The sequence below is a fragment of the Dermacentor silvarum genome, unplaced genomic scaffold (genome assembly GCF_013339745.2).
Source record: "Dermacentor silvarum isolate Dsil-2018 unplaced genomic scaffold, BIME_Dsil_1.4 Seq421, whole genome shotgun sequence".
Taxonomy (NCBI): Eukaryota; Metazoa; Arthropoda; class Arachnida; order Ixodida; family Ixodidae; genus Dermacentor; species Dermacentor silvarum.
This window is the reverse complement of record NW_023606206.1, coordinates 31,184-42,935: the sequence shown is the minus strand read 5'-3', so window position 1 is coordinate 42,935 and position 11,752 is coordinate 31,184. Positions and strand designations below refer to the sequence as shown.

The window sequence follows — 11,752 nt, the reverse complement described above, 5'->3', positions numbered from 1 at the left end:
TCCGAGGCTACAACGATCGAGAAGACGCTTGAAATGCGCGTCAGGCAATACAACCGCCGTGCCCTGACCAACTACGCCGACGCTCAAGCGCTAGGCGCCGACGACCTGCGCGAGACCATCAGAGCGGTCGTTCGCGAAGAGCTGCATAAGCTCTTTCCCAGGTCGCAGCCTCACGTGGCATCTATCGCCGACGTCGTCAAAGACGAAGTTCAGCGCTCACTTGGAGTTCCCGATGTGCAGCCACAATCGCCGCAACCCCAGCCGGAAGCGCTGACCTACGCCGCCGTCGCCCGTTGTCAAGGCCCCCCTCCGCGCTCGCGCCAGGGCCCCGTAACGCCGCAGTTCCGTCGTCCACCGCCGCCGCCACCAGCACGCCCGCCCGTCGCCCAGCGCAGCTACCAGAGGAAGACGGACATTTGGCGCGCCCCCGACCACCGCCCGCTCTGCTATCACTGCGGGGAAGCCGGCCATGTCTACCGTCGATGCCCATACCGCGAGATGGGCCTACGAGGGTTCCCCGTCAACGCGCCGCGTCCCGATCGAGGTGAACGACCGCGCGACATCGCCGACTACCTCGCCGGAGCCCAGTGGCAACCACGACGACCCTCACGCTCGCCGTCACCAGGCCGCTACATCTCGCCGCATCGCCGTCAGTACAACGGTCCCACTCGGGGCCGATCTCCCAGCCCTTACCCGGGAAACTAAAGGCAGCAACCGATGGAGGTGCGGTTGCTGTACGACGCAATGCCGAAGATCCTCCGACGCCGCCGACGACGACGATTCACGATTCATCACGACGAGATATCAGCACGCCGCCTAGCAACAGCCTTGGCAACACTTCGCCGCCGAAAGAAGACCTTCCGACGCGACGTAGCAGCAGCAGAGCAAGCCGACGCAGCCGTGATCCGACGCCACGAATTAACCGCAACGCCAGACGCCGGTCTACCGATCTAGACGTGCTCATCGATGGCCATAACGTCACCGCTCTCGTCGACACTGGAGCCGACTATTCCGTCTTCAGTGGCCCGTTCGCCGCCAAGTTGAAGAAGGTGAAAACAGCCTGGCAAGGACCCGATGTCCGGACAGCGGGAGGCCACCTAATAACGCCGACTGGAATCTGCACAGCGCGAGTCACGGTAAACAACCGCACTTACCCGGCGAGCTTCGTAATCCTGCAGCACTGCTCCAGGGATGTCATCCTAGGCATGGACTTTCTAAATCAACACGGTGCAGTCATCGACTTAAGGTCCAGGTCGATAACGCTTTCAACGCACAACGCGATACCACCGGATACAAGCATAAGTTACCATGCCTTGAATGTGCTTGAAGAACAAGTCACCGTTCCGCCTCGCTCCAGCATAATGATTTCCGTCGGTACCGTAGTGCCTGCAGACATGGAGGGCGTCATCGAGGGCGATCATCACTTACTGCTCGACCGTGAAATTTGCGTCGCTAGAGGCATAGCTGAGCTACGTGCAGGGAAAGCAAGGGTGATGCTCACGAACTTCAGCCCCGAATACAAGCACATTAACAAAGGCACCACGGTCGCCTACATCGACGAAATAGTACAAGCCAGCAGTGCGTTCGCCTTCACGGATTCCAGTGCACCTGCAACGACGACAATAGTACCTGAACCAACTTTCGACGTCAATCAGAACCTTCCCAGACACAAGAAAGAACAACTAAAGGCTCTGCTCCTGCAATACGAGGACTGCTTCTCGTCGTCGTCAAAAGTTCGACAAACCCCTGTCGCCAAGCACCGCATCATAACCGACGAAAATGTCCGGCCACTCCGTCAGAGCCCGTACCGAGTTCCGGCGCGCGAACGCGAGGCCATAAGGCAACAAGTCGACGAAATGCTACGCGACGACATCATCCAGCCGTCCAAGAGTCCGTGGGCGTCCCCCGTGGTGTTAGTGAAGAAGAAGGATGGAACCCTACGTTTCTGCGTCGATTATCGTCGCCTCAACAAAATCACGAAGAAGGACGTATACCCCCTCCCACGGATTGACGACGCCTTGGATCGACTCTACAACGCAAAGTATTTTTCGTCGATGGACCTCAAAACCGGCTACTGGCAAATCGAAGTCGACGAGAGGGACCGGGAGAAGACTGCGTTTATAACACCAGACGGACTGTTCGAGTTCAAGGTCATGCCGTTTGGTCTTTGCTCGGCGCCTGCCACTTTCCAACGTGTCATGGATACAGTACTGGCAGGCTTGAAGTGGCAGACTTGCCTCGTCTATTTGGACGATGTCGTTGTGTTTGCCTCAAGCTTCGAGGAACACCTCCGGCGCCTTGAAACAGTTCTTCAAGCAATCAAGACCTCCGGACTCACGTTGAAGCCAGAAAAGTGCCGCTTCGCATACGAGGAGCTCTTGTTTTTGGGCCACGTCATCAACAAGTCTGGAGTGCGCCCCGACCCTCAGAAAACTGCGGCCATCTCCAACTTTCCTGCGCCCGCTGACAAGAAGGCAGTGCGTAGATTTCTTGGACTGTGCGCCTATTACAGGCGCTTCGTCAAGAATTTTTCACGGATCGCTGAGCCACTGACGTATCTCACGAAGGCCGACGTCGAGTTCAAGTGGGAGACGCCGCAAGTCGAAGCATTTGAAGAACTGAAGCGACGCCTGCAATCGCCGCCAATACTTGCGCACTTCGACGAAAATGCCGATACCGAAGTCCACACCGACGCAAGCAGCGTAGGACTCGGCGCCGTGCTTGTGCAGAGGACTGACGGACTAGAAAGGGTTGTAAGTTACGCTAGCCGGTCGCTATCGAAGGCGGAAGCAAATTATTCCACAACAGAAAAGGAGTGCCTCGCCATCATCTGGGCAACATCTAAGTTTCGCCCCTACCTCTATGGCAGGCATTTTAAAGTTGTAAGCGACCACCACGCCTTGTGTTGGCTAGCTAACTTGAAGGATCCTTCAGGTCGCCTCGCACGATGGAGCCTGAGACTTCAAGCATTCGACATCACCGTCGTTTACAAATCCAGGCGAAAGCACGCTGACGCCGATTGTTTGTCTCGCGCCCCCGTCGAACCGCCGCCACAAGACGACCAGGATGACGACACTTTCTTGGGACCCATCAGTGCCGACGAATTCGCCGAACAACAGCGAGCCGACCCGGAACTAAGGAGCCTTGTAGACTACCTGGAAGGCAAGACCGTCATTGTGCCGAAGGCGTTCAGGCGAGGATTGGCGTCGTTCTTCTTGCAAAACGACATTCTCCTAAAGAAGAACTTCTCGCCTCTCCGAGCCAACTACCTCCTCGTGGTACCCTCAGCATTGCGTCCAGAGGTTCTGCAAGCTCTCCATGACGACCCAACGGCTGGACATCTCGGTTTTTCCCGCACTCTCGCGAGGATACAAGAGAACTACTACTGGCCTCGCCTCTCTGCTGACGTCGCCCATTACGTAAGGACATGCCGAGACTGTCAGCGACGCAAAACACCGCCGACAAGGCCAGCCGGGCTTCTACAGCCGATCGAGCCACCTCGCCGACCGTTCCAGCAGATCGGGATGGACTTACTGGGGCCTTTTCCGACGTCGACGTCCGGGAATAAATGGATCATCGTAGCTACGGACTACCTCACCCGCTACGCCGAAACAAAAGCCTTGCCCAAAGGCAGTGCCGACGAGGTAGCCCGATTCTTCGTTGAGAACATCCTCCTGCGTCACGGTGCCCCGGAAGTCGTCATCACCGACAGAGGTACGGCCTTCACGGCTGAACTAACTCAAGCCATCCTGCGATACAGCCAGACAAGCCATCGCCGCACCACCGCCTACCACCCGCAGACGAATGGCCTCACCGAGCGCCTAAATAAGACCATCGCCGACATGCTGGCAATGTACGTCGACGTCGAACACAAGACGTGGGATGCCATCCTTCCGTACGTGACCTTCGCATACAACACGGCCGTGCAAGAAACGACGCACATGGCGCCGTTCAACCTGGTCTACGGAAGGAACCCGGCAACGACACTTGACGCCATGCTACCGGACGTCGCTGACGAAGAAAATCTCGACGTTGCCACCTATTTCCAGCGTGCCGAAGAAGGTCGACAGCTCGCCCGCCTGCGCATCAAGAACCAGCAGAGAACCGACAGCCGACACTACAATCTTCGACGACGCTACGTCGAGTACCAGCCCGGAGACCGTGTTTGGGTCTGGACTCCGATACGCCGACGAGGACTTAGCGAGAAACTCTTACGTCGCTATTTCGGACTATATAAGATCATCCGACGTATTGGCGCACTGGACTATGAGGTCGTGCCAGACGGCATTTCGCAATCACAACGGCGCCGCGCACGACCCGAAGTCATCCATGTGGTGCGTCTTAAGCCTTTCTACGCCCGCTGACGAACTTAGGTACTTTGTTACTTTATTTTTTTTCTTTATTACGCGTGGTTTTGTTTACGCTTTCACATTTGTTTGTAGCATCGGGACGATGCTTTTTAAGGGGAGCGTATTGACACGTATACATGTTTGTCTTTCACCGGTGGCCACTTTCCACCGGCTAACAAATGTTAAACGTTATCGCTCGGCGCAGGACGCGCCTGTATCGGAAGTTTCTAGAACGTTATCGATGATTCTTTCCATTGCCTGTTTTCACCGACGCTTCTGTTATCTGATTGCATGACTGTCGCGAATTGTCTAGAACTTTCTGGAAGACACGCGGGCATCAGGAATTAATCTAGAACCTTCGATGACTCAGGTATAAAAGCCGACGCGTTTCGCCGCTGATCAGATTTTCGACGATCGCTGACTGTGTTCGCCGCTATCGTTGTGCTTTGAGTGTACCTTGATTTTGTGGGCACAGGTTCGCCCAATAAACTACCAGTTTCGTCGTACACAGTTTTACGACTGTTCAGCGTCACTACTACGTGACACTATCGACTACTTCTTTAAGATAGCCGCGAATCGTTCCTGGCATATTATTGCTACTAACAATGAGTGCCGGCAAAACGACTCTTAACCTGAGCTGTAATACCTTTCGGAGAAATGGATTACGCACATCTCGAAAAAACAAAAATCTATTGACAAGCTGTCGTACAAAAGATGCGCCAAACCCAGGTCCCCTTCCTTCACCCGCCTGAACAGATTTGTTCGGCTACATCTTTCCCAGTTAGAGTCCCAGATAAAAACGGCGAACACTCTGTGCAACCTTTGCACATTTACTCTTGAACAAAACAACGTCTGCATGACGTACCACAACTTCGTAATGAAAAACAAATTACATACAGTTGCCCTTGCGAAAATGGACAGGTTGATACCTTTCCACCTGTCTGCCTTTTCTCTTGTTTCTTTTATTTGGTTCGTCCAGTATTCCTCGCTCTGTTTATAGCTGTCCAATTAAGGGAACACCGAGATACTTGGTAGGTGTTTTCACCCAGCTCACATTCGCAAAGTTGTGCGGGGCCGAGGACCACTCTCCGTGCCACAAACCGAGGGACTTACCCCAGTTCAGTTTACTGCCCGTTACATCACAAAACTGTTTCACCACGCGTATTGTTTCCGTTACGCTTTCTCTGTAGTTCACTTTACTGCCCGTTACATCACAAAACTGTTTCACCACGCGTATTGTTTCCGTTACGCTTTCTCTGTTTGTACAACACACGGCGATATCATCGGCATATGCTAGGACCTTGACTTCTGTGGCTGCCAAGCTATAACCGCGTATTTGATCATTCTCAGTTATCGCCAAACACATCGTTTCAATGTAAACTGCAAACAAAAGTGGACTGAGGGGGCAGCCTTGACGCACAGAACGCATGACGTTAATGGGGGCCGGCAATGATTTATTCACAATTAGGAGTGTTGTGCAGTTCTGATACGCCAATGCCACTCCCTCAGTGATGATGGCACCTACATTAACGTGATACAGAATGGCAAACAAAATATCATGAGACACACAGTCAAACGCTTTCTCTAGGTCAAGCTGGAGCACTGCGACGCCATCGTAAGTGATGTCACAGCACTCGAGCATGCACCGCATCGTGTGAATATTCGAAAAAAATTGACCTCCCTTTGATCCCACACGTTTGGTGGTCTGCGACTATTTCTTCGATGACGCTTTGAAGTCTGGCTGCCAAAACCTTCATGAAAATCTTATAGTCGACATTGGTTAAAGATATCGGCCTATAAGATGTCACGAGCCTAAGTTTCTCCGCTTTGTCACTGTTAGGGATGGTATGCGCTTTACCAAAATAAGGCGGCAAAGCTTTGTTCACATACGCTGCGTTAAACAGGTCTGTTAGCAGGGGCGACAGTTCTTTCTTAAAGGATTTATAAAAACACGCGCTCAGACCGTCAGGTCCGGGTGATTTGCCATTTTTCAAATCATTTATTGCTTTTTCGACTTCGTGTTCTCTTATAGTCCCTTCTAATCGGTCCTTCGTGTCGTCACTCAATCGGGGCATGCGACTGAGAAAGACCCTTTTGAACTCATCTACATTGGCTTCTTGATATGCAAACAGTGACTGGTAATACTCTAAAAACGCTCGGCCTATGCTCTTATTATCGTCGACGAGTGTGCCATTCCACGAGATCTTATCGACATGATTACGTGGACCATGAGCTTTTTCAAGTCCAAGCGCCCTTTTGGTGGGCGTCTCCCCCGCTACTAATGCGTTTGCTCTTGCGCGCACAATCGCACCTTGATAGCGTTCTTTGTCCAGCTGTTTGATTTTTTCTTTGATGGTTCGCATATCTTGCTTATACGCCCCTTGCTCTTCGCACTCCAGTGCTATCAGCTGATTAAGTATCTTTCGTAGGTTTCGTTCTTTCATTTCCCTCTCAAACTTTAAGCAGCTCGATCTTTCTATTGCTTTCATTTTTACCTTGTTTGAACCATTCCCATTTCTCTGCTGTTGTTTCAGTACATTCATCGCTTACTTCCATAACGGCCTCATGAATTGTGTCTACAAATGGCGCGTCCTTTAGTAGTAAGGCATTCATTTTCCATTGGTCCCAGTTAAAAGATTGACTCTTCTTCATTCCTATGGTACACATCACGAAGCAGCGATCTGAGAACGACACAGGTGCAACAGAATAACTGTGGCACTTTGGAATCATGTCCTGTGACATGTACAAGCGGTCTAACCGCGCATGGCTACTGCCTTGAAATCGCCTATACATCACTTCGCGCTCCCCCTCCAGACACTCACATACATCGTCTAGTTCACTTTCGCTTATCAGCCTAGACAATATATGACTGCTTTTATCGCGGATACCACCATTATTGGAGTGGTCCCGAGCACTCAAAACACAGTTGAAATCTCCCAACAAAAGCATGCACTTTTCACTGCTAATATACTGAAAAATATTCGAAAAAAATAATGCCCGTTCTTCTACACCATTTGGCGCATATATGCATATAACTCGGAATTCAACTTTACAAAAAACAAAATCGCAAATAACAATCCTTCCCGACTGACATGAAAACACACTTTGAACAACCAGGTCTTGTAACTTCTTAACAAACAGGACACATCCAGCGGACGTCCCTACCGCGTGGCTCACGACTGCATAATATCTAGTCGTGAAACGCCGCACCATGCTACCGGTCTCTTCCTCCCCGTCTACCTTGGTCTCCTGGACAGCTAAAACGCCTATGTCGTAGTCAGTGATCAACCGTAGGACTTGACTTTGCCTACGGCTAGCCGCCAAGCCTCGCACGTTTAGTGTGGCTATACTGAGAGACGGGTCAGGTGCCATGCTGTACTAAAGAATGAAGTAGGCCCGGAGCATGGTGCTTACCTTTCACGACTAGCCCTCGGCTAGCCACCTCCGGAGCCGCCCGGCTTCCCGGCGTTGTTGGTGGTCTGCTGCGTCTTGTCGCGAGGCCTTCTCTCGGGCGGAACATTCGGTTTGGGTTTGAAACCAGAACGCATCCCAAGAGGCGCTTTCGCCGGTGGCCCGTCCCCGGTACTGGATGTGGCATTGTCCTTGTCTCCGGCGTCGTCTCGGGGGCGCTTGAAGGTGGCACCGAGACTAGCAGCCCGGTCCCCGTCGTTAGCCCCCTCGCTCTGTTGCATTTCTGATTGGTCGTCATCACTTTCACCTTCACTAGCACATTCCGTTGCAAGGACAGCTTCCGTGTCGACCCGTGCCAGCCCGGTCACTTGCTCAGCAGCTTCGACCACTTTGGCTTCAGCGCCCTCCGGCACTGTCACGGTACTTGTCTGTGCTGGCGGCACTTGGTCTCCGGCTCCCTTAGCGGCGTCTTCAGCCTCGACTACATCCATCAGTTGTTCGGCTGCTACTTCACTCACTGCTGGGCCTGTTGCTGTAGCGTAGGTCTTCACGCAGTCGGCTTGGACGTGCCCGAAACGTCTGCAGCTGGAGCATCGCGGCACCTTACACTCTCGCCGGACGTGCCCAGTACCCTGGCAGCGCAAGCACTGCATGGGCCAAGCGGGAACGACCACCAAAGCAAGCTCTCCGCCGACGCGGACCTGATGTGGAAGGTCCTCCACCTTGACGCCGCTCTTCAGCTTGAGGAGCACGGTCCGTGTGGTAGAGGTCTTGTCCCCCATACCTTGGACACGCCACCTCTCCTGGCTTTCCTCGTCCACGTTGCCGAAGGCCGCGAACGCCGTCCGGACGTCCTCATCGGCAACGCCGTACAGCAGCCAGTGAAGCCGAAGCTTCACCTGCTGGTCCTGTGGGTCGACCATGACGCACCGTCGTCCTTTCACTTGAAGTTCCTTGAGGGCGACCATCCGTTTCGTGGCGGTCGCATCCTTTAGGGCCACCGCCCACACGTGGTTGATCTGGTACGGCCCTATGCACAGCACCTCCGGCAGCAAGCCCGTCGGCAGCAGGGCGTCCCTAAAATCCTCAAATTTGTAGGGTCTGGTACGCACATCGCCGTGCAAAAACACGGTATTGATCGCCACTCGTCCTTTAGGCAGTTGCGGCAAAATAAACGGGTAATCCTTCTCTTCGTCGTTGGTCCTGTTACCGCGGCCAAAAGTGACCGCTGTCGCTGCCCCTGGAGAGGCCATGATTCTACGACCGTTCAGCTCGGTGGCCGGAAGCAGAATGACCGACTGAGCTAGCCGGGCTCTCGCCTCTTTAGTTCATACACACATTTATAGATTACGCCCGCTGTGCACCGGCTAAACTTTTTTTTACTGTTGCAAAATAAAAAAAAACGTTTCAAGAAATGTAACCTTTATTTGTGGTAGCCAATTGCGAAGTTGCAAAACAAACCGCCCAACGCGGGGCTCGAACCCACGACCCTGAGATTAAGAGTCTCATGCTCTACCGACTGAGCTAGCCGGGCTCTCGCTTCTTTAGTTCATACACACATTTATAGATTACGCCCGCTGTGCACTGGCTAAACTTTTTTTTACTGTTGCAAAATAAAAAAAAAGCTTTTCAAGAAATGTAACCTTTATTTGTGGAAGCCAATTACGAAGTTGCAAAACAAAGCGCCCAACGTGGGGCTCGAACCCACGAGCCTGAGATTAAGAGTCTCATGCTCTACCGACTGAGCTAGCCGGGCTTTTTTTTTTTGTTGCCGGTTTGCAACACATTTACAGATATCTAGAAAAACAATGTAAAGAAATTTAAAAGCGCCTGCCACACTTAGGCTGACGCTAGGTATTTAAAAGCACTTGATAGATGCCAGTTCATCTAATACTGAAATCCATTCATTGTCCTCGTTTCTTGCCTTGTACACCTCTCGCATTAGGAGCATGCTCTCTATAAAGTTTTCCCTTGCAGATTGGATTCTAATATGCTCATGGCGTACCGCCATTCGAGTCTTCCATAGACTATGAAGACACAGTAACATGAACATATGATGAGGTACTCCATTATCATTAGATGTAGGGAGAAAGCGGATTCCGTACGGCGTAACCAGTAGTTCCTTCTTTAATGTACGTTTAAGAACGTCCCACAAGAACACTGCATCGGAGCAGTCCAGAAAAATGTGTTCGATTTTTTTTCTGGTTTTCTGCATCTTAAACAGTTTACTGACCATGCTACAAACAGGCCTTTCTCTTCGAGCCATGGCTTAACCGGTAACGTTTCACTGTGAAGATGAAAGAAAAAGGACTTGGCTGACAAGCGCACGGGCATCCGCTTTACCCATTTTAAGACATTTGCTCCACTTTCTATACAAAATTTGGTACTATAAATTGGTAAAGGCAGACATATCTCAACAACATCTTTGTATAGCTTTTTGCGCTTAACACTACTCAAATACTCTAAAGAAAAACGCGCGCACAAAATTGGTAAGCCTATACAACTTCACGCAGAAAGCCCTTGATAATATTTGTTCTCGCTAGTTGAGTTGACACTATATGATTTGGTAAAACGTCACTCAGACGTTCTTGAAACACAGATAATAGAAAAAATTTTTTGATCGCGCAAAAACAGAAATCTCGAAACCACTTGCCTCAAGAACAAGTGAGCTAGGCCAAGGCCACCTCGCTTAACTGAGGTGAACAAATTGGCACGGTTCGTACGCTCCCACACAGATCCCCAGATAAAGACGGCAAATTCCCGGTGCATTTTTTGTATGCTCGTTCTAGATGCGCAGAGGGCCTGTAGCACGAACCAAATCTTAGCGACAAGAAAGAGGTTGCATACTGTTGCTCTCGTGAACATGGAAAGGTCCCTTCCACCAAACTTTTTTGTTTTTTCCTTCACTTCTGCGCATCGCTCTTTCCTGTAGTCTTTCGTGTCCCTGAAATGCTGTAGCGGTACACCGAGGTACCTCATTGGCGAAGACGTCCAATGTACACTTTCTATTTCAGAGGGAATGTCTTCCCAAGCCCCGTGCAATAGTCCTACTGATTTTCCCCAATTAATAACACTCCCTGACATTTTACAGAAATTTCTTGCCACGTCGACCGCTTTAGTCTTTATCGCTACAAAACACTCCTACATCATCTGCGTATGCTAGTAGCTTTATTTCACTAGAACCTACCCTATAACCTACGATATCTCTACACGAAAGCTCCTTTAAACAGAAAGGCTCCAAGTATAATGCAAAAAGCAACGGCGACAAACAACATCCCTGTCTCACAGATGATTTGAGTTGTATACTTTCTGTTATTGTCTTATTAATTATAATCTTAGAAACTATTCGATCATAGCACATTTTAACACCTTCTGTTAACACAGATTCAACATTCACATGTTAAAGTACAAGAAAAAGGATTTCATGCGCCACCCTATCGAAGGCCTTTTCCAAATCTAACTGTAGTATTACTACCTTCTTCGAAAAGGCATTCCAACACTCGAGGACCGTTCGTGCCACGTGAATGTTAGTCATAATAGACCGTCCTTTTATTCCACACGTCTGATGTGGTCCTACTAACTTCTGTATGACCGACTGCAGTCGCCTCCCGAGAACTTTTGTGTATATTTTGTAGTCCGTATTTGTAAGGCTAATAGGGCGATATGCCCGCACCGAAAGTAAAGTTTGAGGGTCGTCGCTCTTCGGTATTAATACTACATGACTCTCATGAAAGGACGGTAGTAGTACTTGCTTCTCATATGCCTCATTAATTAACTCATGTAAAATTATTGCCATATCCTTTTTAAAAGCCTTATAAAAAGCTGCGCCTAATCCGTCAGGGCCTGGTGATTTATCTACCGCTAACTCATTTATGGCGTGTTCTATTTCAGCTACAGTAATTGGCTGCTCGAGATTCAGCCTTACATCGTCATCCATCTTTGGAAGAAGCTTCAAAAAGTGATTTTCGAGTCCTTCCGCAAGCTCTCGTTCA

At 50.6% G+C, this 11,752-nt stretch overlaps 2 non-coding genes across 2 annotated transcripts; both read right to left on the bottom strand.

The window, feature by feature from the left end:
* Nucleotides 1–9,221: 9,221 nt before the first annotated feature.
* On the bottom strand, nt 9,222–9,294 carry Trnak-cuu (transfer RNA lysine (anticodon CUU)). The gene has a single exon. It is a non-coding gene; the product is annotated as a tRNA-Lys (tRNA).
* A 149-nt stretch (nt 9,295–9,443) lies between these two features.
* Trnak-cuu (transfer RNA lysine (anticodon CUU)) lies at nt 9,444–9,516 on the bottom strand. Its single transcript has one exon. It is a non-coding gene; the product is annotated as a tRNA-Lys (tRNA).
* Nucleotides 9,517–11,752: the final 2,236 nt, after the last annotated feature.